The sequence below is a fragment of the Lissotriton vulgaris genome, chromosome 8 (genome assembly GCF_964263255.1).
Source record: "Lissotriton vulgaris chromosome 8, aLisVul1.2, whole genome shotgun sequence".
Taxonomy (NCBI): domain Eukaryota; kingdom Metazoa; phylum Chordata; class Amphibia; order Caudata; family Salamandridae; genus Lissotriton; species Lissotriton vulgaris.
Genome location: NC_141696.1, coordinates 1,502,679,808 through 1,502,702,814, shown reverse-complemented (window position 1 = coordinate 1,502,702,814; position 23,007 = coordinate 1,502,679,808). Strand labels below are relative to the sequence as shown.

Sequence of the window (23,007 nt, the reverse complement as noted above, 5' to 3'; positions counted from 1 at the left end):
GGGTCTGAGTTCCTCAATTAAATCATGGATACTGTCTTCATCCAGTCTGTAGTGGGTGTAGATGTCCTCGTCAGTGTGCTGGTAGATGGTAATGCGCGCACAGAATATCCTCTCCTGACGTCTCCTCCTCTGTGCAGCAGCTCTGAGTCGCATCCTCCTGACTATCAAGTAAAGCCCCGCCACTATGGGAAAAAGTCTGTTGCATTCTGGTACTCCTTAAATAGTTTGCACCTGGTTACCACCTGCTCCTACTTGGTGGTAATTGCGATTCTGTAAATTGCGAATTTCCAAAATTCGCAATTTGCGATTTTTTCATACATTCCATTGCGATTTCTTGATTTGTGATTTCCCGTTTGCGATCTTCACACACTGAGAAATCGCAAAAATAGGAAATCGCAAGAAATTCGCAGATTTTCCATCCTCGCAAAGTAAGGAATCACATTTTTTGCGATTTCATGTTTTGCGAGGCACTTTTGCTTGATACATTCCGAATAGCGAATTTTCATTCGCAAACGCTTGCTGCGTTAGCGAATGAAAATTGGCTTAATACAGGTGGCCCTAGATTCGGTATTGGATTCGCATCAGAGTTTAGGAGTCGGTAAAATGTTGCCAAATACCATAGTGAGATTCATACATTAAAAAAAAATGTTATAGTCACAAACTCCAAATTGGAGCATTTGTCGTGTAAAATGCATAGTGCATGTGCCCCTAAGTTCAAATCACTCTTTATTGTGTACTTGTTGGACCTAGTTTACCCAAGTCTACATAAGGTAGCTTGGCACAGTAGTGGCTACAGCTAACTCAAGGCGTTGGTTAAGTGCTTACAAGTCTCACTCACAGTAACTCAGTGATGAACCACTAAAATAAAAGACACAACACCAATGTTGGGAAAATACCAGTACCTTTTATAAAAATAAAGTTCTTTTCTTGTTATGCTTTTAGACAGGTATAATACACAATTAATTTACACCTTGTTCATGAAACTCAAATCACACTTCAATACTTTTCCCGGTCAGATTATAAGAATCAAGGGTACATTTGTGGTCAGTTGCTGTTCAGGTCACAATACACTTCACTACTATATGATTACAGAAAGGAAAGTGCAGTCTAATATTTCAATATGTTTTTAAACAACTCATAAACAAGTACATTACCCCACAGCTCTTAGGTATCTGCTCAACTCAACAGACCTCTACTGGATGTAGATCTTCACAGCATAACCCACCAGTTATGTAGCTAAAAGGAAGACACAGTAGTATTAACAAGGCTCCCCTCTAGTTAATTTACAGGCTACACCTTTCTGGTAGAGGACCTACTCCCTCAATTAACAATAGTCTGTAAGGGTTTTTACTCAGGAACCCTGTGGTTCCCTGCACACCTTCCACCTCTCTCCTCTGAGCCACTTATTGGATATTTTAATATGGGCTGGGCAGTTCACTAGCCCACTTCCTCGAGTCAGGCTCCCTGGGTCTTTTCAGTTAATCGCCGGGGGTGTAACCTCACTGTCCCGGTTCCTAGGCACTCGGTGCTGCCGCCTCCCGCTCCCACACTACCCGGCTTACTTGGGGTTTGTAGGCGTGTCAGCGGGTGTGTTCTCTTCGCGCGGCGGCGATGGGGCCTGGAAGCAGTCGGGGCTGACGGGGAAAGACAGGAAAGGCTTTCCCAGCCCGAGGCTCCCTACCACGACGTCCGCTGCGGCGCTTCTGCCTCCTCCGAGGGGTCCGATGACTGGAGCTCCGACGCGGCGCTCCTCTGGTGACGCGACCGGTTCTCTTCAGGCGGCACACTTTACCACCGGGCATGCGCGGAAGCGCTCGCTCTTCTCCCGCCTCTGCACGGCCGCTCACAGGAAGGACGCTGCTCACCTCGGGGTCGCTGCTCTTCTGGGCCTGCCCGACCCTAGGCCCCTCCTGCCTCCACAGTAGCGTTCACGCTCAGGACATGCGCGGAAGCACTTTCTTCGTCAATTACCGCGGCCGGTGCCCCCGGGGTCCCACAGCCGATCGAAGCAGCGCCGCTGCTCCTCCTCAGTCACTTCCCTCACCGGCTTCACAGGAAGGATGTGCTCACGCAGCGCCCTCGCTCCTCAGGTCATACAAGGCTCCACAGTCCCCCGACCTCACCAGGGCACGTCAAGGGGTTCACAGCTGTTCCTTCACGCTGGTAGGTGCAGCGCTGGGCAGGGGAAGTGAGAATGATCTTCAGTAAGAGTGTCCTGTCAGCTTTCACTGGGATGCAGGTTAAGAAGGGTCTCCCTTCACACTCAGGTAGCTGTTCTTCTCAGCAATTGATGTATGGGGAGGGATTGGTCAGAGGCTAGAGGGGGAACGTCCCTCTGAAGTGACTGTCTGCCTCCAAGACAAACTAGCTGCTCTCAGTGCGTCCACCTCCTCTCACCACTGCCTCACTCCTCCACTCTTGGGTCAGCACAAAATGGCTGCTGGTCACTGGCCTTATATAGGGTGGCCTGAGACCTGCAGAAGTCTCTAGTTGATTCTAGAAAGTTCCCTAATGTTAGCCTATGGGCCTGTCCTACAGTAGTGTCCGTTATGGCAGTTGGTGGACACCATTTTAGGTTTCTGGAGCTCCCTAGATTTTCAAGGGGCCTGACTAGGCCTCACAGGTTATGAGGGAAAAATGGCGTCATCGCCAAGGAACACCTAGCCCCCTGACAGCATTGAAAAATCCTGATGGACATATGTAAAAATAAAAATAGAAACTCTGGGAGGCTAAGGGGGACAAAAATAAATAATCATGGTTAGAGTATCCCCGGAAGCAGACAGGTCTAACAGTACTCAATAACATTCCGGCTTTCAATCATTCTTATTTTGAACATTGCTTCTGTTTTTGGGGAAAACCTCTGATACTGATTTCCAGGCAGCAGCTTAGGCAAACTTTAGGTCGGGACATACCATTCTGATTTATTTGTATGTTGGCGACAGTGATAGCTTCATGTTTGCATGTTGCCTGCCCTCTTGAAAATGAGTATCTCTCCTCCATACTCCTAGATGCTGTATGTAGGTTGAGAATAAACAAAGCAGAAGAGGAACCGGAAGCCAAAGACAACTAACGCCGCGCAGTCAGAGAGAACAGCGTTCATCGCACCGCACCGCATCACCGACACGTTGTGTGCCAGAGGAGGTCCTGGGAGAGCTGCAGGGCGTCTTGTAAACAGGCCACGATGGAAAGCGCTTGCTGTTTCATAAATCTGTCCGCTACTGGCAGCAGACATGTAGCAAGGATGCCAGGGGTCCTGCCGCAAGCAAGAAAATAGACCATTTCACGGCTGTTGGGGCAGCAAAATACAGCAATTATCAGAGTTCAATGAGCCCCTCAGGGCTCTGGATCCCGGTGTCACTGCACCTTCTGCACCAATGGTACTGAACGAAAGTTTTATTAAAATGCAAAATGATATAAAACCATACATGCAATTAATATTGAACTAACACAACATTAAAATGTGCAAAATGCAGTATTTAGTTATACCTATTAGTACTAGAACTCAAAACGCCTAAAGCAAGCTACATTTTACAAGTGGCTTAATCAAATGTGATGAGATGTGCATACTATGTTTAAATGCTGACCTTACCCTGACATGTCTTTAATTAAAGTTTCACTTGAAGCAACCCCTAAGTAGGGGGTGTCCCTTAGGGCACAGCGTGATGGCCTGATGCGGATAAACAATTTAAAAATTTGTGTTTGAGAGGAAAGTACAGGAAGAAAAAGAAAAGGAAGAGAAAATCAGTATTGGAAGAAAAAGGAGTAAAAGCAATAGGATAAAAGGGCTCAACAATCAGCCAGGAGAAGTGGACAGGTTCAGAATATGTTTCGCTAGTTGGTGATGTTGACCAGTGTGACATGCTAGCGCATCAAAATATACTCAAACACCTACCACCCCCGCGGTGCATTTTTTGGAGGAAGGAACAAGGGATACAAGCGACCCAGGAGGAGCCAAAAGCCTCGAAAAAGAAACACCAACCGAGAAGACTCCACTTCCTACGAGCAAGAAGGGTTGTGGAAAGAAATAATGGAACAAAACAATTTGGTTATCAATATTTCCTCCCAACAATTATCACCTTTTGAAATACGTACTTTACAAAAAGGACAATCATTCGTCCCAACCACGTCCTCTAACACTTTGGAACTAGAAATCAGTTTCTTCAAATGTATGAGGAATTTACTTTTAAGGAATTACTTTGAAAACGTTGTAACTGTGACAGAACCTGATGATGATCATCTTCTAAAAGGTTTGAGACCTAGAAGATTCATTTACCACATCTTCACACAACTTTTGGTTTCACACCACCATGAGCACTATTCTTATACTTTCAATGCCATGGATTTCTAATTGGATGCTAGAATATGGTAAGTAAGAATACGACTAAGATTATACTGAATGCAATGACTTTAATGTGTTACATTTGTAAGGATGGTAATAGCACATTTATCTAGGTTTCATCCACAAATAGGTCCCTGAAGAAGGGCACATAGATGCCTGAAATGCATCAGGATCATTTTTATATTTGGAATTAAAATGATTTATGGAAAACATTATGATTTGGGACTCATAAAACTCGTGAATACCAGATGTCAATAAAAATTTTGAGTCAACCACGACCTGTGGAATGTTTCAGTTTTTTCAAACACAAATTTTCAAATTGTTAAGCCGCATCAGGCCATCACGCTGTGCCCTAAGGGACACCCCCTAGTTAGGAGTTGCTTCAAGTGATTCTTCTCATACAACACTCTACAGGACTGGAGAGTGACACCTCAGGAGCACGCCCCAACTTATTAATTTGATATACCTTAAGCAGTGCGCGTCTATATAATTTTTTTAATTAAAGTTTCACATCACATTGCAGAATGTTTCTGATTACCAATGTTTTGAAACTGTTTGCCAGAAACACTTTATAATTGAATAACAAGAAATCTTAATTTGCACACAAAATACAGTGCACAAATAGAAATGTTGATCCTTTTTAACATATTTCTCTAATTTTATAATGAAAAGATGTGGTGCTGAATAATATTTGCTGCAGCTGATGTTTCTAATTCGCATAACTCATTATTTCTCTACCATACAATACATTTTATTAGAAGGTTAGCAATGTAGTGATGCCCATGGGAAGTCTTGGATCGAAAGGCCTGATACGTAGACACAATATTCAAATTATTCAACACTTAGGACCTGATTACAAGTTTGACGGTCCACGGACCTCCAGACTCAGGGGGTCCTGCGGTGGCGGTCTTCCAACCACCCTATTTTAACTAGTGCGGTCAGACAGCCATTGTACAGCAGCAAGCGCCAGGGATCAGAAATCCTTGGCTGTGGCACGGCGGTCTTGAGGCCCCAGGATGCTTGGCGGGATCAACGTGGTCCCACCAAGCATATTACGAGTTTCCTCTCCACCATAGTTTTCATGGTGATTACTTTTCCATGAAAACCGTGTCAGAGAAAAAACAAAGGGTTACCTCTGGGACATGGGGTGCATGCAGGGGGGGCACATGTTGCGCCCCCTGTGTGCCTGCATCCTAGTACCTGCATAGCATGGACTTCACCAGTCCATGCCGTGCAGGTACTGCCTTCGATGTTCCCATGGCGGTGCCAATTACATAATTACCGCCATGGGAACGCCAAAGATCTGCCCGGCAGTGGCTGAAAAAGTCATAATCTGGTGGGCGGTGTGCACACAGGTTTGGCTGTGCAGCGATGGGGCAGTCCTGCTCCCACACGGCAAAACTCGTAATCAGGCCTCTAGTGATAATTTTCTGTAGCCTATTATACAGTTTCGTGAGAATGGAAGAGGAGAGTCAGTTCTCAAAAGAATGCTAAAAGCTATTTGAAGGAGAGAAGAAGAAGCTGTAGCAATAACTGCAAGATTTCTTTTCGACTATTTATATTAGTGTGTGTTTCTAGATTAAGTTAGCACATGTATCTCATGCTTTTTCCAAGACACTTGCCCCACACCCCTTGTCTCCACTAATGCTGAATGTTAACAGCTTAATGCTGAAGGCTGAATGCTGATTTGCCATCCATTTCCAATCTGATTGCTAATTGCGTTGCTAGTGCATGATTGTTTTGCTTTATTGCTGAGACTCTACTGAGTTTTGTGAACCTCTCTTTATGGGAAGTCCGACTGTTATTGACTGATTGAATTTTTGAGCTTCATCCTCTCTCTCACAGTGGGCCCGATGTAGGTCACCAAATACCGGTCGGTAACGGCTGAATTCGGCCGTTACCGACCGGTATTTGGTGATTGAGATGTAGAGGGCTATATTTTACAGAATCGGTAAATTTACTGATTAGGTAAATTTACCGATTCTGTAAAATACCGAATCTGTAATTTTACCGATTTGGAAAATTCCTGATGTACGTAACACTGTTTCCAGTGCTACAGGCCTTTCAGATTCGGTATTTTACCACCCAATCCAATTGGGTGGTAAAATACTAAATCCAGGTGTGCATGCACATGAGTGCATGCACACCTATGCCATGTGACAGACAGACATGCCCTTAGGGCATGTCTGTGTGCCACATGGCACACATGCCTGTATTTGGGGTGTTAGAGGGTGTCAAAGTGACACCCCCTGCACCCTTGCTGGAATCGGTTTTTACCGAATCGGTAAATACCGATTCGGTAATGCCCATTGATTCCTATGGGCTTCAATGCCCATTGGAATCAATGGGCATTACCGAATCGGTATTTACAGAATCGGTAAATACCGAATCTTAACAATTCGGTATTTACCAATTCTGTAATACCTACACCCCCCCTCTATTTTACCACTTCTTAAATACCGATTCGGTATCATTCGGTATTTAAGAAGTGGTAAAATAAAATTACCTACATCGGGCCCAGTGATTCTCGAACCTGAACTCTTTATGGGTTCCTGCAAAAACCATTTTCGCCACATTCTTAGAAAAGGGATTCTTTCTCCTTAATGGAATATACTTGACGCGTTATTTGTTATGATTTGTTATTGTTATTAAGAATCTTGAACAGAGCCTCGCTATTCAAAAAGGGTTTCTCAGCGCTCAGGCGGAAGATAGGGCAGAGTAGGCGAGTCCAGATTAAAATTACCACGTTTACAGTTTATTTTTTATTATCATTCTGTAATTTGACTGATACATTTAATTAACTGAAAAAGATTTTTTTAAACTTACTGAACTTAAAAATTATATTGTGATTATGATTTTAATGATTTTAGCTCCTGATATTCTCATACACAATGACAATGGTCTGTCACGAAGAAGTAACAACAAACATTTTGTCATCGAGTGGGGATTAACCCTGTTAGTAAACGATAGAGAAGCTAAACCTGTAGTGAGAACTCACGCGTAGGAATGAAGAAAATGACGTTTTATTCATCAAATGACCGGACGAAGACGAAGCAGCTTCCAGTAGCAGATCAAAGCTTAATCTGACCAGTAAGTCCACTCACCGTCATCCGCAATAGGGAAGCATTAAACAAATGTTAACGGTAAACTGACATTCGCATGTCTAGTCGCATGCATAACAAATTCAAGAAAATACTTTCTAAACATTCTTCCCATTCCTCGTGAAGGCTAGGAAGGGCTTCACGAGGAACAGAAATAAAAGAAACACTACAAAACCGTTTCATTTAAATTGGTTCCTGCTCCAGCTAAACCGTTTTTAATTCAATTGGTTCCTGCTCCAGCAGTAGCTACGTGTTATATCCTGTTCATCTCTTTCCCTGCTGCTCAGCCTGTGTGTGTGTGATGTCATTGGAATGTTCCTGTGTGCATGGTTTGAATGTGTGGTCAGTTTGATTGAGTGGGCTGAGCAGCTGGATGCTGCTCCCGGTGGGGCCACCTTCCTTCCTCCTTCTTACCTTCCTCATTACCAACTTTAACCAATAAATACCTACTTAAGGATACCAACGTCTACTGGATCTATTTACCTAATTAAGTACTTTTTTGAATGCAACACTACGCCCCTGAGTGGAAACAAGAGTTCGTCTCTGAGGAAAATCTGGTATTAGGCGCCACTGGAGTATATGATGCTTGGAGCAGAGGTGAGGAATAATGCGTGTGTCTGTAAAGCAGGATCGGACAGGTCATCGTCAGAGAGCGTGTCTGATAAGCTGAGTGCTTGGACTCTCCAACAACTGCAGAACTCACCCAGCTCCTTCTGTGATTGGTCAGATTCATTGTTGACATCATAAAAAGCTCGATGAATGAAAGTAATGCAGAGCAATGCGCCTCTTTCTCACATCCCACACTCTATGCACTGTACCACCTCACGCCTCACGTGGCTGATGGGACATATGTGGGAGCAAGGCAGCATCCAGACACGGCATGGTAATAAACAAAGTGGCACATAACTCCCCTTAGTGCATTATCCATTGCGCCTCTCAGTGCCTTCAAATAGCTCTAGCCCCATGCACACACCTCATTCCTAGTGCACCTCTACTTCCGGCCATCATAATTCAACACTATAGCTACACCATCTAACAGCAACACACATACACCCTATCATCCCACTACCCCATTGCACTACCACCTCATACAAATAAACTACCACTGCATACAATCTAGCAACCAAACCTGTGTCACTACCACTCCACCACTCCACCACGGTACAACATCCCAACAAAAGCACACCTCCAAACTACCACTGCATACAATCAAGCAACCAAACCTGTGTCACTACCACTCCACCACGGTACAACATCCCAACAAAAGCGCACCTCCAAACTACCACTGTATACAATCAAACAACCAAACCTGTGTCACTGCTACTCCACCACTCCACCACGGTACAACATCCCAACAAAAGCACACCTCCAAACACCGCTCAACCCCCACTGCAGCCCACACCCAACCCATAGCAGTAAATACCAACCCCATGACACACTTACAATTCAATACAACCAGAAAACGACCTCACCTACGTTCACCCGTCAGCACTACCCTAGCACATCTTGCCAATGATATGCAACACCCCCTCTAAATTTCCACCTAACACAAATACAGGACTGCAGTATCTTTCAGAATAGTTAATTGATGTTAAACAATGTAATGGAGGTTCAGGTGGACCAAATTTCACATATACAGGCCTTGCAGACCTGAGATTCAATATGGATTTCAACTCGTTAAACTAACACATATGTTTGCAGTAAAGCACGTAGAAATAATTCACATATTCCATATATAGAATGTATTTATATGTATCAGTTCTAAAGGCAAATTAGTGATGGCTTTTGAATTACAGAAATATTAGTCATATAAAATTAATTTATAGCATTGTTATGTGTTTATCTAGGTTCCTGATCAATACTGTGACCTTATGCCCCTATTCGGCTATAAATCCATTTGTTCCCTATATTGGCATAACCGTTCAAGTGCGATTTTCAGAAAAGTCATCTCTGGCCTCACACGAACAGAGCCACATTCCAGCATAGCTCTCTGCCACTTCCTTTGCGACCAATTAGTGCAATGACAGGGCAGGAGTCACTATCTGATATTCCTAGATTAACACTCCGAGTTCTTCAACAAGATAAAAACTCAGCAAACCTGGAAATCCCCGCTTGCTGTGTTTTGATTAGTAATGGAACTCTAATGAGCAACTGATAACTATCACTTCCTAGTGACATCTTTAATTGACGTCTTATGTCCAGCAAACTTGCGTCAAACCCGGCACCTGTCAGGTATAGATATTACCAACGTTGCCTTAAGCAATAGCTCGTTGCTCGTTGCCTGTTGTTAGCTGTCTGCAAGACCCCGTGTTGGTGAAGCTAGCACCCTGTCGCTGCAGACTGCTGTCCCCTTGGTGGTGAAGCTACTGATACCATTATCGCTGCTAAAGCGCGAACGATGGTGCAGTACGCTTAGGAGCTGAACAGCCGTCCCTCTGCGAAGACATCCAGCAGATTCCAGCTGCCGCGGACGCTGTCCCCCGCCTCCTCCTCCTCGACGCGCTGAGAAGAGAGCCGCTGCCTTTCTCCTGCAGAGAAATCCAGCTCCAGCGTTTCCGGTCTACCCTTGCGGGTGACTGGGATATCGAGTGCCCCCTGAAGGAAATACCAGACTTCCATCATTCTATTCAGAGGTATGGTGTTGACTAAACCCTTAGATGAGAATTCTTGAAGCAAACCTTGGCAAAACCAACTTAACTTAAAGCTACTTACTTACTCCCCTTCCACGTGTTAGGCTTAGGTCAGGCACACTGGGGTAGGCATAGTTAGAAGCACCAGTTGAGTATTTTAGCCTAATGTATATATGACTGTATATATGTTTTATTACTTTTAAACCATTGTATGGCTAAGAAACCATATCAATGCTTTTACAGTTCTATTTCGCAATCCTTATCTTACTGTACGTACTTTTTATAATAACAAGTCTTGCAATTGTGGCAATACATTTCTCTTGTACGAGAAGAAAGACTGTTCAATAAATGTTAACCCTTTATTGACAAACGCCCGTCTCTCTATTCTCTACATCTCGTGAAAGTAAACTGCACTAAACTGACTGAGTGAAATACATGTCTATTGTTTCACACGACCCTAGAGATTGACTCTTTATCTGAGGAGCAAAGTTGTCATGTTGCACGGTTGTTGGAAAGCTGAATCCCTTCTTGTCTGTGCCAGGGAAGCTGATCACTTCCCATGCAGAGAAGAAAGTTTCCAGTGACCTCTGAGCTAGTTGGTAACAAACCCAATTAAGTTTAGCATAGTCAGTAGAGGCCTGGAAGATCCGCAGTTCCACGTCGATACTACTGTTTATGTTATTCCAATGCGCAGGGCTTAGTGGGAAACTAGGAACTACACTACAGCATTGCATTCATGTTAGTTGTATGAACCAGAGCTGGCAGCTTCACTCTGGAAATTCCTAGTGGTTTGCAAATCCTGCCGAGGGATCTGCTGTTAATTCATTTAGTTTGATACACTAAGGGTAGACTGCCTGTGGATATTTCATCCAGGGTTTAATAGTGAGTAGTATTTGTGCTTTTCCACATCTGATTATAATGTCAGTGGAGGATGAGGATTTGCCTCTAGCACAGTTATCCATTGTTTGGCAGAGCATTCATTCTTTACATTGAGCTAAAACATGGTTAGTCACAGTACTCCACTCTATTATCTTATGCATGAAGCTGCCAAGTGGGACTGTGTTTAGACACTTAAAGGACAAATGTCTGGAAAACAAGGCCAGGTTGAGGATTCATCACCCACTGTTTTAAATATATTCTAAAGGTTTCATTTTTGTACAATACCTACTGTTGCAACAGGAATCCCCTCAGTATTGGTATACATGCGTGTACCGTAGCCAGACTGAATGTGGACCTGTTAGCCTCAGTGCCACACTACTCTAGCGTGAGTCCAGCGGCCTAGGCTTGACCCTACCTCTGCGTGGTCCTTGTCCTATGTTAGGGAGGGGCCTACTAAGCATGCCATCATAGTTGAGAGGGACGACTGCACCTGTCATGACTGTAAATACAAAGCGGTAGTGGCAGCAGACTGTGCTCTTAGAATCTTTATTGTGACAGTTAGATCTGGCATAATTGGCGTGGATTTCCCATGTATTTTTTGCCTTTGCCTCCTGCATTTTTATCGTGTGATTGATTGCGTATTGCTGGTCTAGATGCTTTGGACACTTTGCCACTGCTGTTCAGTGCCAAAATGCAAGTGCTCCCTGTGTAAATTGTTGTCATGAATGGGTGATTCCATTATTGGGTTATTTGATTTACTAGTCAGTCCCTAGTATGGTGCATTGTGTGTTCCCAGGGCATGTTAATCAAATGCTGCTAGTAGGCTTGCAGCAGCTCCACAAGCACCCTTGCAGCAAGGTCTCAGGCATTCCATTGCAGTACCTGTGTGCAGTCTAGTACTGCCATGTCGACCTGGTAAGTGCACCCACTTGCAGGCCTAACTTTACTACTACTAAATTGAGAAAAATCCAAATTTTAAGACTTTCGGTATCCACAGAAGGCATTTAGGAGTCCTAAAGTTAGGAGTCCTAACTTCTGTGAATACCGAAATGAGTAAATGCCTTCTGTGAATACCAAAATGAGTAAGTGCCTTCTGTGAATACAAAAATGGTAGTAAGTTTAGGATTTTGTCTGAAGTTAGTTCTGTGAATCGAGCCCTTAGTATATGCCAGTCTAGAGGAAAGAGCGTCCAAGAGAGCTCGTGAGACATCACTGAGGGGCTGATTTACTAATAAGTCACGCAACGCAGCGTAGCAAGACAACTTGCGCTGCTTGACAGGAAGAGGGTAGGAATGCGGCATATCTATTATGATATGGCGCGTTCCTGCCTACTTTCCCTGAGCTGGCACCATGTGTGGCCCTGGTGCACTGTGTGCTACCTAGCATCAATGCAGGCACTGTAGCACCACAGTGAAAGGTGCCTGAGTTTTGTGCAGGAAGGGAACACCCACTCCGGAACATGGAGTGCCTTCCCGGGACAGAGTAATGCAAGACAGCGACTTGTGAGGCCTTGTGATACTCCAGATTTACAAAGGTAGGCGGAACGATGCACAGGGTCATTGCGCTGCTTAGTAAATATCACTGAAGCCCTTGCGCTGCCTTGCTCCGCCTGGCACGGTGATGGATCAAGCCCTGATCTTTGGACTGGGTAAGAGTGGTCTGCTTAATTCAGACACTCTGTTCATCACCGCCCCCTTTTTTGAATCGTTTTTGGCCACTATAGGTGTGGCAGGGTATACTCAGACATGAGTCCCTTGCTCACTGCACCATCAGGATTCAAGCAAGCCGAACCGACGACGGCTGAAATGCCAGAAACCGGTCCCCGGAAGCTTGTCTCCTTTCCAGTGAAGAATTGGCTTGATAGTCTGGTCTGCCCTGTTCCCATGATGCACTGGGCCAGGGACAGACTAATTTGCATGTAGCCAGGTTCTGAGCTGGGATGGTGCAGTGAGCTAAAAAACGGTGATGGATCAATCCCTGATTTTTGGACTGTGTAAGAGTGGTCCGCTTAATTCAGACACTCTGTTCATCACCACCCCCTTTTTTGAATCGTTTGTGGCCACTATAGGTGTGGCAGGGTATACTCATACATGAGTCCCTTGCTCACTGCACCATCAGGATTCAAGCAAGCCGGGCCTACGACGGCTGAAATGCCAGAAACCGGTCCCCGGAAGCTTGTCTCCTTTCCAGTGAAGAATTGGCTTGGTAGTCTGGTCTGCCCTGTTCCCATGATGCACTGGGCCAGGGACAGACTAATTTGCATGTAGCCAGGTTCTGAGCTGGGATGGTGCAGTGAGCTAAAAAACGGTGATGGATCAAGCCCTGATCTTTGGACTGGGTAAGAGTGGTCTGCTTAATTCAGACACTCTGTTCATCACCACCCCCCTTTTTGGGAAGGATATGACGTCACATTGCATTCCTAGAGGAGGAATTCTGTCACTTTGCTGAAAATATGAATGCCAGAAGCTTAGATGCTCTTTTAGGATTGATCAGGAGATCACACCAAATACTAAACTTAATCACCTTTTAATGCACGGGAGTTCGCAATCGGTGTATAAAATCCCACCCGTAATATCCCTATTACAAGCGACTTGTGACGTTTCCAATCACCTTTAACAATAAAATGGCGCAGCTGTTCAACAGTAAAAGCTTATTACAGAGCCTGGTAGCAGAGCCAGCAGCCGAGGTGAAAGGGAGGTCACAGGGCATCATTAATAGCAGCTGCAATTTAAGTGCCTGGAAACGAAGTCTGGCTTTCCGTTTTTATGGTCTGTTTTTCTGAAACAAATTGTGATTAGCAGAATGGAGACTTTTAAGGCAACATGTTTTTGGCACATTAAAGGTCATTACAGGGGAATATAATTTGTCTGCCTCTTTCCGCACAGTCTAAGCCAGAAAACTTAATCTGGTTTTAATTAAAATGATTCTAATATCCTCATGCTACAAATTACTAACTGGATTTCTGACATACTTGATTTCACATGAGAGCCCACGTTTTTGTATTCAAGTCTGCAACCATACCACCTCTTTCATATATAAGAGACTATTCAGTGCCACAATGTATGTGGGCTCTGGCTCTAAAATGGTACTGGTGAAATTGGTTTCACCCAATTGGACTTTTTAACTTGCCTCAAAGGCCGTAGAAGAGAGCACAGAAATTGCCCATGTGGCAAGGAGGTTAAATGTAATATGTGGCTGTAGTGTGTCTTTACTACACCCACAATTAGGACAAAGTACACAGCTGCTGGAGCGCCACAGTGCTCTGCCTGGTTTGCTGTTTGAAACTACTGGTATGTTATGCTGATTTGTATAGCGTACTCTTCACCCGAGACGGTATCCAGGCGCTTGGGTAAGGTGTGTAGGTGTGGTGGTCCCAAGGTGCTTATATGAAGAACCAACTCTCGAGCTTCTTGCGAAATTCAAGAAGTGAGGAGGAGGCTCTGATGTGTTGAGCAAGTTTATTCCATGTTTTGTGAGCGATATAGCAGAATAAGAGACCTGTAGGTTTTGCTTTTGCGGATGCTGGGAGTGTGTGCAAGTGAGAGTGATGCAGAGCATAGGTGTCTGGTGAGTTGGTGAAAGTGTTTGGGACTGTTCAGGTATTCTGGTCCTGTGTTGTGTAGGGCTATGTATGTGTGTGTGTGATAAGTTTTAATTAGCTGCGGTTGTGAAAGGGGAACCAGTAACGATTCCTGATGTGTGGTGTGATGTGGGTGCAGTGAGGGAGGTTGAGTATGAGTCTTGCGGCTGTGTTCGCGAAGGTCTGGGGTCTGTGAAGGAGCTGTTCAGAGATTCAGACATAGAAAGTATTGCTGTAATCCAGCCTGCTGGTGATGAGTGCTTGCCTGAGGGTCCGTGTGGTGTTCTGAGGCAACTGTCTGAAGATCTTACGCAACATGCATAGAATGTGGAAGTAGGAGGTGCACACTCTGTTGCCTTGAGTTGTCATGTTGAGCTTGTCAACTAGTATGATCCCTCGATTTTTTGCATGGTCTGGTCTGTGGGTGTTGATGCAAACTCCGACAGCCACCAGGTGAATTCCAATGGGGAAGTCTTGTTGCCAAAGACTAGTACGTGCATCTTGTTGGAGTTGAGCTTCATGCAGATGGTTCACCTCCAGTCTGCTACCATGGTCATGCAATAGGTGGAGTTGGTTCTGCTGGTGTTTGTCTTGTCCATCAGAGATAGGATGGTTTGGGTGTCATTTCGTAGGAAATCATGTTGATGACTTGTGATCGGATGATGTTGGCAAGCGGTGTCATGTAAACGTTGAAAAGAGTGGGGCTGAGGGACGAGATCCCTGTGGGACACAAGGAAGGAAAACTGATTTGTGCCATGTAGGGAAACCTACTTTTGTACATTGATATGTCACCCATAAAATGTGCCTTTTAAGCCAACAGAGCATGGTGCTCAATGTAAATAAGTGGCACAGTGTGCCCTCACCTTTATTTAAAAACCCAGCCTTAACCATAGGCTGGAAAGCAATTATAGACCAATATCTTTGCTTCCTGCTGCCACTAAATTAAGGGAGAAATATCTAACCAACAGGTTTTACAGCCACTTAGAACATCATAGATGAAGCACATAAGGGATTTCTCCTCGATTGGTATATGGTATCAGCCCCCATGTCTGCATTAAATGACTCAACAATGAGCCTGCATGCCATGCTGGGCTCATATTACTGAATCTCTCTGCTGAATTTGATATAGTCGACTATGCCATCTTACTCGACGGGTTGTGTCAGATGCCACCACAAACTAAATTGGCTGTCAGTAGAGCAAAGAATCACGTTTAAGTCCCGGTACATTGTATATCTGGCAATACTAGGCACAGCCATTTGCGCCCATGCTTTGAGGTATCACTCCTGTCACCTCAGTTCACCATCCCCCATTTCAGACGTGGTGTTTCCTTCAAAGAGGTCCTGTCTGGGGCATGGGGAAAAGCCTTTTCTGTATTGGTACCAAAATTATAGAACCAACTACAGCTTGCTCTTCATGCCATCTCACATAATAATTATTTCCTGCAAATATTACTCTTTCAACTTCGTTTGTTTCTGCTTTCTTTTCATCAGACACTAACTCAGTCTTAGCACAATGAGGCCAATGGATGAATGTCTGCTTAAAAATACAACCTGTGATAGCAGCTATACCTGGCTCGGTATAGTTGTCCCTCCGGGCACCGATATGTGCTGAACTCAAAGGGGGCACCCCATACCATTAAAAGTGAACGCAACATGTGATTCAAGCAACTTAATCTACATGATTAAATGTCCTTGTGGAGACGTTTACGTAGGACATACAGAACGAAAACTTAAAGTCCGCATAAATGAACACAAGAGTACAATTAGACTTAAATCCCAGAAAACCAGTGTGGCGGAACATTTCACACAAAAACAACATAATGTCAGTCAATTACGAGTATGTGTACTTGAAACATTGCCTAGATTGGAAGGATCCATGAATAAAACCAAGCTGCTAAAACAGGAGAATTACTGGATTTACAACCTGGGCAGTTTGAAGCCCGGGGGACTCAATGAAAGAACAGAATTTCTTTGCTACTTATAAATATTTGAGTGACCTTTATTGAGCATATCATTTTTAAACGGATAGGTTATAGTTGAGTACATTTGCACAGGGCATGCAATAGCGGCACGTTCACATAGTGGTAACGAGCACTGGCGCTGATCCCCTAGACTAGAACACCAATAAAGCTAGGGAAACCTAACATGTATTTAAAAAAAACGGATCAGAGCGAGCTTATTAACGCGCAGGCGCCAGGGGCGTAATACCGGAAGTAACCTCAATCCGTCCGTAGAGGAATGGCGCGAGCAACAGAAACGCCGAGAAAGTAAGTAGACCATTGACTTAGGCGAGTAAGCGCGTAAAACTTTTAGCATTGACATTCTGCTTAGTAGCAGTTTATTATAGATCATTATTTTCAGTACGGTTTAGACAGATCCCGCCAGCGCATAATGCGAGGCTGTGTCAGACACTTGGTAACAAAGTACCGCATGGACGGCAGAAAGTAACAGCCAGCAATTGCGAGTAAAGAACCACCCGCCGATAGACATAGCACTTAATTTAGTTCGAACTATTCATAACGTCAAGGAGAATTCAAAAGCTTTATGAGTTAACATGGATAGCCCGTTGATTTAGTTATTATGAAATGTTGGTTAATCTTGAAATGTTTAGTTGAAATAGATGATATAAACCACACGAACAAAAGTATTGAAACTGTGTTTTTTTAATTTTAATTTGTAGAATTACTATTTCCCTGATGAAGGCAGAATAACACTGCCGAAATGCATTGGATTTCATGAGAAATAATGGAAAACGATTTTTGCAAAATACAATTTCATGAAAAATAAATGAAATATACAAGAACAAGGAGTAACCATTTTATTTTGAAACATTGATTCTTATGAACTTTACACCTAAATAGCAGGAAACTCAGAGCTGAGTTCAGCACATATCGGTGCCCGGAGGGACAACTATACCGAGCCAGGTATAGCTGCTATCACAGGTTGCAATACATCTCTCCAGACGGGGAGAGAGCTCCGGAGGCACGAAAACTACACTTATTTTTCAGTTTAAACAGCTGTGCTCTAACCTACACTTCTAGTATATTGCTTAAAAATACATTCATTTATCACCAGTTTATTCATTCATTTATTCATTAAGGGCTCGATTCACAGAATGAACTTAAGACTAAATCCTAAACTTACCACTATTTTGGTATTCACAGAATGAACTTACTACTTTTGGCATTCACAGAAGTTAGATTTTGTCTTAAGTTTGTCTTCAGACAGACTTAAGACAGACTTAAGACAGACTTAAGACAAAATCCTAACTTCTGTGAATACCAAAAGTAGTAAGTTCATTCTGTGAATACTAAAATAGTAGTAAGTTTAGGATTGAGTCTTAAGTTCGTTCTGTGAATCGGACCCTAAATTACTAAATATCCAAAAGCTGTTTTCAAAGTGGAGCTTAAGCTAAATTCTCCCAAAAGGCAGGGGTGCTGTCACCAACTGGCTTCTTAGCATGGATTAGCCTTTTGGGAAGGGGAGCCGGAACAACTAGCAATACTAATCACAAACTTAACACTACCTCGATTGACTTGGAAATGCCAAATGCGTCCAACAATATTTCATTCCCCAGACCCTCCTAGACTCTTTTGCTCCAGTCCTAGCAGGGGGAACAAACAGTTCTTGGCTTTGACAAAGGAAGGAGACCTAATCTAAATAGGGGAGTGGTTTTGGGAGGATCAAAGGCCCATCTAATGGAAGGAGGCTTAGCCATTTTGGATTTAGGTTTTTGGACATTTTTACAGTAAAAAAAAGAGGATTTGCTGCCAAAACAGGTGGGTATAGCGCAGATAAAATCCTGACTACTCCTTGCACCAAGAAGTAGGAAATGCTCTGCAAGGTTGAGACGGTTGACCTCCTGTTTGTCTGCTCTCTGGGACTCAAATAGCAGAATCCTGATATCATGAAGGCCAGTTGACCACTGAGGATGGGCCCTTGGACCCCTAACTTGGAGAGAGGCCTGCGCCAAAAGGCATACCCAGAGGACTGTAGGAGTGACCAGAAGTAGCTTTCCCAGCATTTGGAGAAAAGTGGGACTTAAATCATTTTTTTCCACCTCCAGAAGACTAGGACATGGTGCTAAGGCTTGATCATGGAGATTGCATTCCAGGTGGTCAAGAAAAGCAGGCCTGTCCTGCTTGGAGGCATTTGTCATGCTGAAAACAGGTTCAGCAGGAGCTTGAGCTAAGGTATCCATCCTCATGGAACCCAGCCTGGCTGTAGTCTCCAATCGTGCCCCGCTGGAAGATTTGAAAAACAAATCTTGACCAGGGCGATAAATCCATCCCAGTGCTGAAGAGACCTCAGTGACTCTGAAATCCAGCTTTGTCCTGCTCAGGATTTCTTAATGGCAAAGTCAGTGGATATAGGGGCGCTCGATGATAATGTGTCTAACTTTGAAGGTTTCACGCTGGCTTTAGCCTTGGAAATTACGCCTCTGGAAGGGTTCGACTTCCAAAAATTAGACTAATTCAGAAAGTAAAGGCTTTGACCCCTAGGTCCTGGCCAACTGCATACTGATATTTTACAATTGAGCTTTACTTTTTCTGGGTATTTTAACCTTAAAACTTAAAAAAAATCATATTTCCAGTTCCTCTTTTCATATTGTAATCATTTTTATGTCGTTTCCTCATTACATTTTCCCTAATTTTCTAAATTGGTTTGGCCATTTTATTGTGTTGTTTTCATGACTGTAACGTTGTTGGTACAGCTTAAACACCCGTTTCTCTGTGGAATTACCTGCTGCTTGTGCCACAGTTAAAAGACATTGAACGGAGGTTCAGTGATATTTGTACTGAGACCTAACCAGATTGTGTTTATTAAAATGTATGGGTCTCACTGGCCAAATTAATAACTCACTTGCTGATACCCGCAATAATATACCTTCATTCCAATCCATTTCAGAGCATAATTCAAGTAAAACTAGGACCTTAATATCAGAGGAGATGACCCTGACTATATCTTTAAAAAATTGGGGGCTTTGCAGCAGGTAGCTATGCAGATGACAATGGGAGAGGTGGTGGCATGGGTGTTTTTGATTGGCCTTCTGATATACTGATTGGGATGGATGATCCTCAGGAATGAGAGTGGTAAGTAGTGTGTTTGTAGCGAAAGGAGGCTATTTACAAAGGCAAATTGGCATGTGTAGAATTATTCATAAGTAAACATACCTCTGCACCTAGTAGTAAATTATCAACAGTTTGTTATTCACCATTTCCAAGTGTAAATTTACTACTAAGTTCAGGCTTACTTGTGTATTGTTTCACCATCATGATGCATTCCACCATTACTCAATGCCAGTGAATTATCCACACCCCTACGCTTAGCGTGGTATCTGCCGTGATATATTGGTTTACGCTGATTTTCTTTGATACAAGCTTGTGGATGTTGTAGTTAACTCATACCAGGATGAGTTCTAGGACCTTTTTTTGTAAATGCGGATAGTCATAATCACTTGCAAAGAAGGCGGAGGGGTCATATTGATAAATATTTATGCAAGAATGTTTCCCAATATGTATGTGTAAACTGGTAAACCATGATTGATATCCAATAGGGCCCTGTGTCTGAGATAGTTTGGCTCTATTGATTAAGTTACTGATACATTGCAGGGTTATATTCCAAGGAAACTATAGGCTGACGTATCAGCATATTTAGTTGATGTAAATTGGATGTTTAAATTATAGACACACAATGTTGAAAAGTAAGTCAACTACCGTGTTTCACTAACAAGTACAGATATCTTTATGGTTACTGTTCCAGTGAACTATGCTAGGAGTTGCAAAAATGTACAATGTTAATATTAATGTTAGAACCTGTTGTAAATAGTACTAGCTACACATTGTCATTGTTTTCTTATCAACAGCATACATTTTTTCTGTTAGAGAGATAAGATATCTCTAATTTGAAATAATGTAAATATTTTTTTAAATTATGGTTACTTACTTAAAGTGGGTTGGTTTGGACCCTTAACTTCTTTACATTTTAACTGCATTGCTCTTTATATAGATGTCTTACACATGACACACACACGAATGGGCCTATTTATGAGTGGATTTGCTTTGCTCTTGCACAACACAACGTGATGCAAGAGTGACGCAAACTTCACATGATTTTCGTAGCAACGCAGAGGCACTTTGCGTGGCCCTGAGTGGCGTTCATGGACGGTGTTCCATGGGCGTTGTGTGGGTGAACTTGTAAACATGGGAGTGCGCCAAAAAGATGCCTTTCCAGGAGAGGGGTAATGAGGAGAAATATATATAGCTTACTCTCACATTCTGCAGCACACATCGATAGAGGAATATGCCTCTCAGGATTGTTGTTGTGCAGTAAGGTGGCCCTTCCTGCACAAAAAACAATTCAGCAAGCAACGCAGGCACTCTGGCACCATGGTGCAAGGGTGCTTGCATTGGCGCTAGACTGCTAATAAGCTCCAGCAGAGGGGAAAAGGAAGGAGTGTGCTTTATTGCCTTACATACGGCACATTCCTGGCCTTTCCCTGTCACACAGCACAGCAAGGTGGTTTGCTGCGGTGCACTACATGTAATTTTCATAAATAGGCCCCTTAGTTTGAAGAAAGCCTTGCTGTCTGATTAGCGTTGCACATGTAGTGCCAAAGAATCCTTGAGAAACCCGGTTAAATCTGTGGCACAGCATGTTTGGACTATGTGGAAGCGTGTTTGGACTATGTGGAAGCGTGTTTGGACTATGTGGATGCGTGTTTGGACTTTGTTTGGACTATGTGGAAGCGTGTTTGGACTATGTGGAAGCGTGTTTGGACTATGTGGAAGCGTGTTTGGACTATGTGGAAGCTCAGTCACAGCTCATATCAACACTGTGGCCTCGCTCCCCCCTTTTCTAAGACTCTGATTCTCCCCATCACTCACATTATCAGCCTTTAAGGAAAAAACGTATGAAAAAACGTATGAGTGAGCCCTGTTGCAGGAGTGAATCTTTGCTGCTAAGAGCCTGATGTACTCATTTCCCAACTAGGAAATGTCACTATTCTCTATCGGGTCCAGTTAGGTCACTTCAAGTTAAAGCTCAGCTCAGTCATGGGTAGCTGTGGCAAAGACTAGTCAGGCTTAAATCAGAGGAAACAAGTGTATACCATGTATCAGTAGCAAAACAGTCAATAAGTAAGAAACATCACACAATAAAAATCAGACACCGATCTATAAAAATAGTATACAATTTAATATTTGAATAGACTACAAAATTATAAAAATTAGGAAACCAGAGTTATGATCTTTTCTCGATTTTCATAAATTACTGCCTTTCACTCTAAAAAGTTTGTAAATGACTGCTTTTCACTCTTAGCGGTAGTCTATTGGCCTCAAATGCAAGGGTTCAGGCTAGAATCCAAGTTTCAGGCAGACCTTGATGGAAGTCATGTTTGCATACGGGCATCTGGTTGGTCCCAGTCAAAATGTTACCGTCACAATTAGAAACGTTTCTAGTTATGTTTCTTATTGATGGTTCTCTGCAGCTTGATTCCAGCTTTCGTTTAATGGACAAGAGAATTCAAGGGGTTCAGTGGCAGGTTTGCAAGGCTACCTACAAACTGGCAGGTGGCGACAGCCAATGAGCCTCAGACTCTGGGCTCTAAACCCATTATCTTTGCTTTAAGCTGCCAAGTTGCACTTTGGGGGGAGGGAGAAAGAGTACATTCTACCACACGCCAAGGGCCTAGGACCTGTGAGCCCCACTTGGGGCTAGGACTCAATCTCATTGGCTGCACCAGCAAGTCCAGGGCAAACTGGTCAGCTGGACACTGTGCCGGTGCAGGCTTCTTTAGCTTTTGTGTCCCTGAAGCTTAACAGACGAATAGTCCACTAGCCCTTGAAGTCTACTCACTGGTCCATGGCAGAGCAGGTTCAGCTCTTGGGGTCTCCTGCCACGGGATCAACAGCAGGAGCAGCCCTTCCTTTTCTGAAGTCCTTTTGTGGTTGTGCAGAAGCAGCATGTGCAGTTTTCCTTAGTGCAGCCTTTCCTTTTGAGGTCCACAGGTTCAGAAAGTTCAGTCCTTCGTCTGCTTTTTCGCAGTCCAGCAGTGTCTGAGGTTGGTAGTCAGGGGTTCCACTTTTATGTCACTTTCGAGTCTATGGGAGGGGAGGACTCACTAGCCAATGGGCTTACACTTACCATGGGACATCCCTACCCACTCTTACATTATTTCCTGTGAGATTGGCACTAAACAATCCCACAGTGCATCTCTCTGCCCAAATCCAAAATGTCGGTACCCTTCTCCCCTAGGTCAGAGCCATGGGCACACCCCTTATGTTTGACCAGTACAATGAGCCATTCCTCCTGGAAAAGCATTCTGCAATGGATTTATCACTCTTGGGAGAGATGTCAGCATGCCTACGTACACCAAGGAAAGGGCAGGCTACATTGTAACTCACATTTGCTCAACTTAGGGCCCGATTCACAGAATGAACTTAAGACTCAATCCTAAACTTACTACTATTTTGGTAT

General features: G+C 43.7%; 1 protein-coding gene across 1 annotated transcript in view; it reads right to left on the bottom strand.

Annotated features, from left to right (window-relative positions):
* TIGIT (T cell immunoreceptor with Ig and ITIM domains) overlaps positions 1-23,007 on the bottom strand; it is a 322,385-nt gene that overhangs the window by 233,492 nt on the left and 65,886 nt on the right. The window lies entirely within an intron of this gene.